The sequence below is a fragment of the Zingiber officinale genome, chromosome 1A (genome assembly GCF_018446385.1).
Source record: "Zingiber officinale cultivar Zhangliang chromosome 1A, Zo_v1.1, whole genome shotgun sequence".
NCBI classification, from domain to species: Eukaryota; Viridiplantae; Streptophyta; class Magnoliopsida; order Zingiberales; family Zingiberaceae; genus Zingiber; species Zingiber officinale.
Window position 1 is genome coordinate 86,141,984 of NC_055987.1, and position 10,952 is coordinate 86,152,935.

A 10,952-nucleotide genomic window follows, 5' to 3' on the forward strand; every position below is an offset into this window, starting at 1 on the left:
TTGTGGACGTCGATTTTTTAGGCTTCTTCTTATTCTTTTTCTTCAATTTAGGGCAATCATCCTTGATGTGCCCTTCCTCATTGCAATTATAGCATCGTACCGTCTTTCTGTTACGTTGATGCTTCCTCGACTGTGATTTAAATTTGTTAGATTTAAGAAATTCATTAAACCGTCTTACCAGAAGTGCCGCTACGGTATCGTCGATCGATGCTTCAGAGTCAAGATCGTCCTTTTTCGGCTTGTAGGGAAATGTTGAGGTTCGACTTCTCTACTGGTTTCTCTACAAGTCGAGACTCGTGAAGTTCGAAGGTAGAAAATAAGTTTCTGAACTACTTACCTCAAGGTCCTTAGAGATGTAGTATGCATCTACTAAGGATGCTCACTCTGGAGTTCTTGGGAAGGCGTTGAGCGCATACCGGATGGAATCTCGATTTGTTACCGTTTCCCCGAGATTTGTTAGTTGTGTTATCCACTCTTTGATCCTCGCTTGGAGTTGCGCAACCTTCTCGTCGTTGCTCATCCGAAGATATGTTAGTTGTGTTCGGAGGACGTCGCGCCTCGCTAGCTTTGCTTCTGAGGTACCCTCGTGGACCTCCAGGAATTTATCCCAGCGGTCTTTTGCGGAGTTGTAGCTTCCGATCCGATTTACCTCCTGGGGCAGCAGAACACTAAGCAAGTGAAATTTGGCCTTTCCGTTGGCCTTGCAGTCAGCCTGCTCCTTCTTCGTCCAATTGCACTCTTCTTGATCTTTTGGCGTTGCATATTCATACTTCATTATTAATAATATATCAAATTCAGTTTTAAAAAATACCTCCATTTTTCGCTTCCATGTAGCGAAATCTCCGTCGAACTTAGGGGGATGAATGTTTGCGTCGGCCATTGTTCTGATCTTTGTGCTTCAAATGGCGGTTAATCCTTCTGAGGCTATTCGGCTCTGATACCACTTGTTGACGCAGCGGGGACCAGCAAGAGGGGGTGAATTGTCTGCAATCACAAATTATACCCTCCTCAAACTTTCAACGCAAATAAAACAATAGTTATGAAATTAAATAGAATTAAAAAGAATGAACAGAGAAAATCAGACTCAGTGTTTTTTACTTGGTTACAACCAAGGTGGTTGTCAATCCAAGGCAGTTTGAAAGTGCACTAGAAACGTCTCCTTCTCTGAAGGCGGAGAAACCTTTTACACTTTGAGAGCACAGAACTATTGCTTGGAAAATAAAACACAGAGAGTTGATTGCTTTTTTCGTTGTGCTTGAACAGCTATTCGAGACCCCTTTATATAGGGGTTCCAAGTCTTATCAGATAACCTGATTTTCGGGATCAGGTTTTGACTCGAGAGGGATCGGTCGACCGATCCTCAAGTTTGGTCGACCGAACTTGTTGTACCTTCCCAGCCTTCCGTCTAGGTGCAGTCTCTCTGGATCGAGCTTGGGTTCGGTCGACCGATCCTTGTGTTCGGTCGACCGATCAGCCAACGGTCTCTACTCGATCTGACCCAATCAAATCTCTTCGACCAAGTTTGTGAATATCTTCGGTTCGGTTGACCGATCAGAGGGTTCGGTCGACTGATCAACCATTGGTTGCTGACGTGTCTCCAACGGCTGGCTTCTGATGAAAGGGGTTCGGTCGACTGATCAGAGGGTTCAGTCGTCCTAACACTTGTCAAGTCAACTTCCCTGTTGACTTGACCTGGTTCGGCTTGCTTGGGTGATTCCGGCCATCCGGAATAGGGCTCACCCAAACCCAATTCCCGGCCTTTTCCTCGAGCAGTCTTCCGTCCCGGCTTTACTTCCCTCGAACGACGCACATGTTCTTCACGCCCACCGGTGTACTCTTCCGCAGCTCTCTCGTCCTTCGGATGTACCGAGCCCGTCGACTCCCATCCCGTGTCGTCCTTCTCGCTAGCTACATCTTCCGCTCGACTTCCTGCGCTCCTAAGTTCCTGCACACTTAGACACAGAGATCAAACAAACATGACCTAACATAAACTTGGTTGATCACATCAAAACAACCACGGAGTCCAACAGAACTACCACTGGGAATAGATATGGTTGTAGAGGAAGAAAGAACAAGAGTAGGATAAAGGGTCGAGAGAGGAAGATCAGGAGAAGGAGGAGCAACATCTACGGGAGGAAGATCTTCAGAATGGGAAACTGATTTTTGTTTTGGGGATGGAGCAAGGGTCAGTTTACGTCTCTTCTTGGTAGGGGCTTCTTCAGGAGATTCCTCCGTGGCCAACAGAGAGACAAGTTCAACAATTGAAGGAAGATTAGGAAAACTCCCTTCTGGAGCTGCATCCTGAGAACTAGAAGCACCCTCTATACTAGCAGGGGCCTCAGGGAAAGGAGGTTGATTCAATGTCGTGAGGAGTTCTTGATCCTTAGCTTTAACTGTTTCCTCAACCAGACAGTTATTCATCAATAGTAGCCTCAAATAGAGTATCCACTACATAAAGTGAAAAATATCTTAGTTAGTAAAAAAAGATTTTAACAGATAAAGGATAACTTACCCAGAGAGCCATGAAGCCCTATTTTGACAAGGCTCAATCCGAAAAGATAGAGGAGGTCATCGCGAATCCATTTGTGAATAAATAAGCGACAACCTGATAACTTTTTTGAATTAGTAAAGGAAGGATCTCTATGCAACTTTTTCATGTCAAGAAGAGAAGGAAGAGACGATTTCCAAGAAGAAGACCAAGGGATGGGTCTAGGGAATTTCACAAAGAAGAAGCGGGATTTCCATCACTTGATAGAAGATGACATCTCCTCAAAGAAGGTCATTTTGGGCTTGGATTAGAAAAGGAAAACACCAGGATCCGACCTTTTTAGATAAGAAAATATAAAAAAGTTTTGAGGAGTGGGAGGAATATCAAAGAGATGAAAAAACATGAACAGACGACAAAGATAACAAAAGGCATTTGGGGCGAATTGTTGCAAGGGGATATCAAAGTACTGACTTATCTCTATCAGAATGGGAGAAATGAGAAAACGCAAACCAGCTATTATTTGATCTTTAAAGAAGGTAACGTGATTATTAGGGGGGAGATGATGGCGAGAATTAGAGTTATGAATTATAATGCCATAGGTTTTGGCGATCTCATATAGAGCATGAAGAGCAGACCTATCAGTTTTACAAAAAAATAGAGGAGGTATGGGCGTACCAAGCAGAGAAAGATTCTTCAGCCATGGAATAATGCAAGAGTACAAGAAAAGCAACTTGCTGAAGATGTGAGAAGGAGGAATGACGCAGGAGGACGGGAGAAGAAAGAAGGTCGGCATAAATTGTGGAAAGCCCAAGCAGTAGTATTAGCAGAGAGCTTGAAGGAGAAGATAAAGAGGCAAGAACATAAAAGGTTTAGGATTTTTCGAAAATATTGAGTAATAAGGGCTGTCGTTGGATGGGGAAGGCTTTCGTAAAGGGAGTCGTCGATCTACTGAAAAGGAACATGATGAGACATTACTAATGAGCATGCGGCTTATTACATCAGGAAGAAGAAAGTAGTAACACGTGTCTAAAATCTCAAAACGGGCATTTATGATAGACATAACCGGGCAAATCGTGCTCAGATTAGCACCGTAGTACCGTACACAGTTGATACTCTCTTTCCATTGAAGGACCAATTAACAAGTAGAAAGGGTATTCGACTTCCTAGGCGTAATAAAGAGGGGAATGAAAGGAAATATATAAAATTATAACTCAAAGAAAAGAGATAGAACACCTTGATAGACTATAAATCCAATCGGTCATAAAGATAGAGTGAAATTCTTGGTTAAATTCAAATTTATACACATAAGCTTTTTATTTAGTTATTTTGAGTATAATTAAACACCTGGTATTACATATCATTCTCAAATAGGAAACCTCGTTCTTGGACTTCCATGGGTGTATAAACTCTCATCTGATTGTTTTTTTACCAAGCGCGGGAAAGGGAATATTTTGCCCAGTACTATGGGAAAATGGGAGATCTGTCAGCCGACGCTGGACTATTCTTCTATGCCCAAGTAAAGACGGGAAGTAGAATAACTGCTTGGGCAAATAGAAGAAGTTTGCCTTGTCCTTTGGCACGTGTGTGACTCCCCCTCATAAACATGTGACTGAAAGGTCCTCTCTGACCTAATTTGAGCCAACCTAGCTTGCAAGGTATCCACCTTAGTTTTCTGTTGATCCAAATCTTGTTGTTGTTGAGATATTAGCAAGCCGTCCACATAAAACTTCTTGGTCAACGTAGCCACCTCTGAAGCATGTTGAGCCTTTAAACCATGCAGCCCATCAGTTTTTTTCTCTAAATCCCGATGAGTTTTGTCCTGCAAAGATGTTTCTGACCGAACTTGAGATTGAGTTGCTAATAGACGTACCTCTAACTCTCTTTGCTGAGATTGAGGTAGATCTAAAGCTTGTAAAGCCTCCTTGAGGGATTTCTCCTTCTCCAACAAAAGTTGCCCCCAGAAAGGGGGTTCTGAAGCCATGACTCTCAGTAAATCTTAAAAGGAAAGTAGACTACGAGGAGCAAATGTAAATGAAGAAGGAAGTAAGATGACAACTCTATTTAACTTTCTAAAGGGGTCACGAGATCACTATAGAAAGGGTCACAATATCACTATAGAAAGGGTCACAAGATCACTGTAAGAAGGGTCACGAGATCATTGCCGAAAATAGCAAAAGGGACAAAAATAGACTCAGGTCTAGTCAGTCGGCTATACCTCCTTCAACTAAACTTGAAGGGGATGCTAGTGATATGGGTTATGATAAGTGAATCCCTGAAAGCAAAGAGGAAACAGGGTGATAGAACAAAGAAGGTCAAAAAGAGCAGATAGAAGGTACAGTGACACACTCGGGGAGTAAAAATAGACCGGATATAATGGGCCGCCCAAAAAAAACTTGACCAGGTAAGAGTGTTATCTTACGCTCGGCAAACAGAAATCGGTCGCGTGCAATAGACAGGCCCAGCACACGAGTTCGCTAGGTAAAGACCGACCGAGTAGGCAGAGACCGGCCGAGCACACGAGTTCGCTAGGTAAAGACCGATCGAGTAGTCAAAGACTGACCGAGCACACGAGTTTGGCAGGTAAAGACCGACCGAGTAGGCAGAGACCAGCCGAGCACACGAGTTTGGCAAGCAAAGACCGACCAAGTAGGTAGAGACCGACCGAGTAAATATAGCTGATCAAGCATAAGGAACCGACCAAGCGTAAAGGCCCTTAGAATAGAATACACCTAGAAGGTTAACACCGACCGAGCAGGATCAAAAGACAGAGTTAAGCAAAAGGGTTCGCATACATCCGGCAGGTAAAGGCCGTTAAGTATGTATTACTGACCGAGTATGAGTAACTGACCGAGCATGATCAACTGGTAAGATATATATTACCGGTCAAAATTAATGAAGCAAAAAAGGTATTTCCAATATGAGGTAGAATCCGGCATATGAATATGAATAATATAATGTAATATGTGATCATATGATAGTCGTACTAACTTGGCAGGAAGTAATTTCTAGAAGTTTCTGCAGGTAGGCTAAATAACAAAGAAGGTACATCTGGGGTACAAAAAAGATTCTTTAAACTATTATTGTAGGTATTTACGTCATCTCATAAACTCTAACAAATCGGGGTCCACTTCATGACTACAGAGGTTATATGAAGTGGTATAAAAAGGGGAATCTCCTCCGTTGGCGAGGTATGCACATACATTACATCAGCACTGAAACCCTAGTTTCATTCCAGTTTTTACTGTACTTCTTCTTCCTTCCTACCGACAATCGAGGGAGCTAACTTGAGCGTTGGAGGGCTAAGCCAGGGATTCCCACTCTGGTCTTAGGTCACTGACATCTGGTCGATTGGTGGTGTGGTGTGCAGGAGGCGAGAGTGTTCGCTGGGGTCGTGAGTTGGATTTCCTTTATCACGACATTCTAATTCGTCGGAGTCTTCCCTAAATCAGCTTTGGGTTTCTCTGATCTAGTTTCGACGTGTTATTCCTTTCACTGGGAGGTATTCTCTGGTTATATTTCTTCGAATCTTCCTTGATTTTCTCAGATCCGCAGTGGTTTCTCTTCTCCGAAGTTGTCATCCGCTTATTCCCTAGATTCTTCGCCCGTCGCCTTTAGCTCTTCATCACGTTGCGCTCTCAGACAGGATCTATCAACTGGCTTCAGAGATATATACTTTGTTTTTCTTTTAAAAAAAATCTTTTTAAATTTGTAATGAATCACTGTTTCATTGCAAATTGCAACGAAATAGTGTTTTCGTTGCAAATTTGCAACAAAATAGTGTTTTCATTGCAAATATGCAATAAAACATTGGTTCATTGCAAATTTGCAATGAAGTTAGGGACAAAATATTTTTGTCCCAAAAAACCCTAGTATTCAAACCTAAAGTTCAGATCTAGATCTATCCTCTAGCAGCGACAACATTTTCTATCCAGCGGCTTCGACGAAGATTTTTCGTCGGTAAGTCTCGCTGATGATTTCTGTCTAGCGACAAGGCAAGGGCGGCCTTTGACGGCCTCATTCAGGCCATGCGACCCTGGCGGTGTCCCGCGGCTGCAGGCGGTCTCACGCGGTCGCAGGCGGCCTCGTGCGGTTGTTGGCTGCCTCGTGCGGTCGCTAGTGGCGTTGCAGGCCACTAGCGGCATCGTGCGCCCGTTGGCTGCCTCTCGCCGGCCACGGCCTGAGGCCACCAGCGGTCACAAGTGGTTTTCGTTGGTTGCCAGCAGCCACCACTAGTTGTAGTGGGCCTTCGCCTTCCTCCAACAGCCGCTAAAGGCCGGGGCTGGCCACTTCCAGCCTTGCCCGGGGTTGGCTTGGCCGCTAGCAGCCTCCAGCAGCCTTGGTCGCCCCTTGTCGGCCTTGACCGGGGTTGGCTTAGCTGTTGGTGACCTCCACTGACCAGGGCAGTCCCTTTGCGGGCTTGGCGGTCCCCTGGTGGTCGTGGCCAGGATTGTCTTGGCCACTGGCTAGCAAGATCATATTTGTTAATTTATGGACTGTTATATTTGATTGTAAATTTTATATTGTTGTTTGTGGAGGTTTGTATTTGATGGTCCTTGGAAAGACTCATTTTTATTCATCTTTGTTAGGTATATTTATTTACACATGTTATTTTAATAATGATAGCATTAGTGTAAGAATGATATATTTTGATCCTGATAGCATTAGTGTTGGATTAATATATTTTGATACTAATAGAATAGCATAGGAATAGTATAGGTGCATCCACGATATAATTTTGTTGAAATAAATCATAAAAGATTGTATAAGAGATATGAATAATTTATTTTGACACAACAAGCGATTTAAGTTTTCTATGCTTCATATCCTAGTTTGAAACGTGATAAAATTGGCTGGTGAACTGTTTGTAAAACAAAAACCCGGAAAAAAAAATTGAGGAACGTGGATGCCAGTAAATTTCATGAGAATAATGATGATGATGATGACAACGATGACGACGATGATGATGACGAGGAGGAGGAGGAGGAAGATCATTTTTGACATGTAGGGTAAGTTTTTTTTATGATTAAATTTAACTTTTTCTGTAAATTTATAAAATTCATAGCTCAATTAGTCGTTTATATAATGTCATATTATTAACTTTATATATTTTATCTGTTTATGCTATTTATTTTTTTCCTATAGATCAGTAGAGGTGACATTATCATTGCAGATTCTTGCACTCTCAGATCTTCATTAAGCATATGGTAAGTTTTTATATTTGTTCTTCATTAAGCATAAAATTTTTATGCACTCTCAGAATTTCTTATGCGATAATTTCAGCAATTTAGATCTGGTCCAAGTTATATTCCTCCCGGTACTGGTGATGATGCTGTCGAGGACGACGATGACGATATTGCAAGAATGTTTGTAATTCATATTTATTTTATTTTTTTATTTTATTGAGATTGAAAAATCTTGATTTTTATATTTTTTATTAGCACTGTTACTTTGTTTCAAACAGGGTTGGTGAGGCTAATATTGGAAATCCATGGTGATCCGGCGGTTAGAACACGGGACCCTATAGCGAGGGGTCAACGCCACGTGGAAGTCAAAGGGCCAGGTGGTCCATCGGGGAAGGGTGAGCCGACCGAACTCATGAGAAAAGGGCAGACTGACCAGCCGACCAGAGAAGGATGAGTCGGCCGCCCGACCAGCCGACCGATGAATATCCGATAATAAAAAGACGCCCTGACAGGGATCGGGGTTCCGACGCTCGATTGAACAGTAACGAAGAGCCGAGCGGAAGGCCTAAGAGAAGGTGATGTACTGCTAACAGTTCTTACATAGCACCCTACCGAAGTTCTCCCCAGCATATCGCTGCAAACGGCAGTCCGGACATGAGGAGAGTGCCGCCCGGACTGCGCATGAGATGAGATCCGTCCGGCAGGCGCGTGAACTCCCCGTTCTGCCGGACGGACAGACATCCCGACCGGCGGTGGGTAAAGGAGAACAGGAACATCTTCTAACAGCCGTCAAGTCCTATGGCTAGGCCATACTTCAAGTCTGACAACGAGGTGTTCTGCTGTCCCGTCGAAGACGTGATTGGACTGTAGCAGTATGGCGTCAGGTAAGCGTTCTGACAGATACATACCGAAGTATGGGCTACGGACATGTATGTGCCTCGATGGACGCACAGGAACCTTTTCACCATCCTATATAACGAGCCTCATACTTCGCCGGAGGTACGCGTTCTACAAGTTTTGGAGCTACTTTTTCTACCACTTGCTGCCTGACTTGAGCGTCGGAGGGTCGCCGCCGAGAACCCCTTCCCGGCCCGACTTCTGTGCAGGTTCGCCGGAGCTTCGTGAGACTAACCGGAGATCTACATCAGCAATCCGGAGAGCACCACATGCCCAGCGTTCGTTGATTCAGCATTTGGACAGGATCAATTTGGCGCTGTCTGTGGGAACGCTCCTGCATCCGAACAGAAGCAATGGACGAAGCTGGACGACCACACATGGTGATGCTCTCCATGGAGGAACTCGACGCTCTGATAGAGGCAAGAGTAGCTAGGCTCGTGGAGCAACAGGAGCAGAAGGCACAAGCAAAAGGATAACACAGCAGGCCGCCTCCACCTCTGGGGTGCCGAGCGGCCATGCAGGACCGACCGGGAAGTTTCGCCATCCTCCTGGCCTTGATAAATTTCGACGAGTACATTGTATCCACCTCACTCCACGGGTATTCGGGAGTGGAGAAATTGAGTCAGATCTTATGCTGATCGGCAGATTAGTTTTTCAGATATAGTTTCTTTCGGGCATAGAATTCATCGTAATTTTCCGAAAGAAGGCCCGTGCTGTTCGGTCGGGCGTATATCATCGAAGCCAAAGCGCTCGATAATGAAGGCCCCGAGCCATTCGGTCGGAGGTATAATATCCGAGCCAAGCGCTCGACGAAGAAGGCCCCGAGCCGTTCGGCCGGAGGTATAGTATCCGAGCCAAAGGCTCGATAATGAAGGCCCCGAGCCGTTCGGCCGGAGGTATAGTATCCGAGCCAAGCGCTCGATGCCGAAGGCCCCGAGTCGTTCAGCCGGAGGTATAATATTTGAGCCAAACGCTTGACGAGGAAGACCCTGCGTCGTTCGGCCAGGAGTATAGTATTCGAGCCAAGCGCTCGACAAAGAAGACCCCGAGCCGTTCGGCCGGGAGTATGTTATCCAAGCCAAGCGCTCGACGAAGAAGACCCCGAGCCGTTCGGCCGGGAGTATGTTATCCGAGCCAAGCGCTCGACGAAGAAGACCCCGAGTCGTTCGGCCGAGAGTACGTTATCCGAGTTGGGGGAAAGGTGCGCTAAATGTAAATTTATACACATTTCGGTCGCCTATTTCCTTGTAATGCAGGAAGCAAAATTATAAAGATGACAAATATCTTCGCCGACCGGCTGTGTTATAAGTAGCCTTAAAGGCCGTCGAGCTCCGACGTTAAATATCGAGAGATGAGCCGGCGTCTATAAACGTCCGAGCGGAAGACCGTCGAGCTCCGACGTTAAATATCGAGAGACGAGCCGGCGTCTATAAACGTCCGAGCGGAAGATCGTCGAGCTCCGACGTTAAATATCGAGAGACGAGCCGGCGTCTATAAACGTCCGAGCGGAAGACCGTCGAGCTCCGACGTTAAATATCGAGAGACGAGCCGGCGTCTATAAACGTCCGAGCGGAAGACCGTCGAGCTCCGACGTTAAATATCGAGAGACGAGCCGGCGTCTATAAACTTCCGAGCGGAAGACCATCGAGCTCCGACGTTAAATATTGAGAGACGAGCCGGCGTCTATAAACGTCCGAGCGGAAGACCGTCGAGCTCCGACGTTAAATATTAAGAGACGAGCCGGCGTCTATAAACGTCCGAGCGGAAGACCGTCGAGCTCCGACGTTAAATATCGAGAGACGAGCCGGCGTCTATAAACGTCCGAGCGGAATACCGTCGAGCTCCGACGTTAAATATCGAGAGACGAGCCGGCGTCTACAAATGTCCGAGCGAAAGCACCACCTGCCACCGTTGCATTTCATCGGGCCCTTAAACCCTCCGAGCAGATTAATGTATCGGTCGTTACTCTGTCAGATCGGCAGTCTAGTCAGTCGGACTTCGCCTCCTTCGACTAGACTTGAGGGAAAGGCAAGTGATCAGGCGGTTAGAACACGGGACCCCATAGCGAGGGGTCAACGCCACGTGAAAGTCAAAGGGCCAGGTGGTCCATCGGGGAAGGGTGAGCCGACCGACTCATGAGAAAAGGGCAGACCGACCGGCCGACCAGAGAAGGATGAGTCGGTCGCCCGACCGGCCGACCGATGAATATCCGATAATAAAAAGACGCCCTGACAGGGATCGGGGTTCCGACGCTCGATTGAACAGTAACGAAGAGCCGAGCGGAAGGCCTAAGAAAAGGTGATGTACTGCTAACAGTTCTTACATAGCACCCTACCGAAGTTCTCCCCAGCATATCGCTGCAAACGGCAGTCCGGACGTGAGGA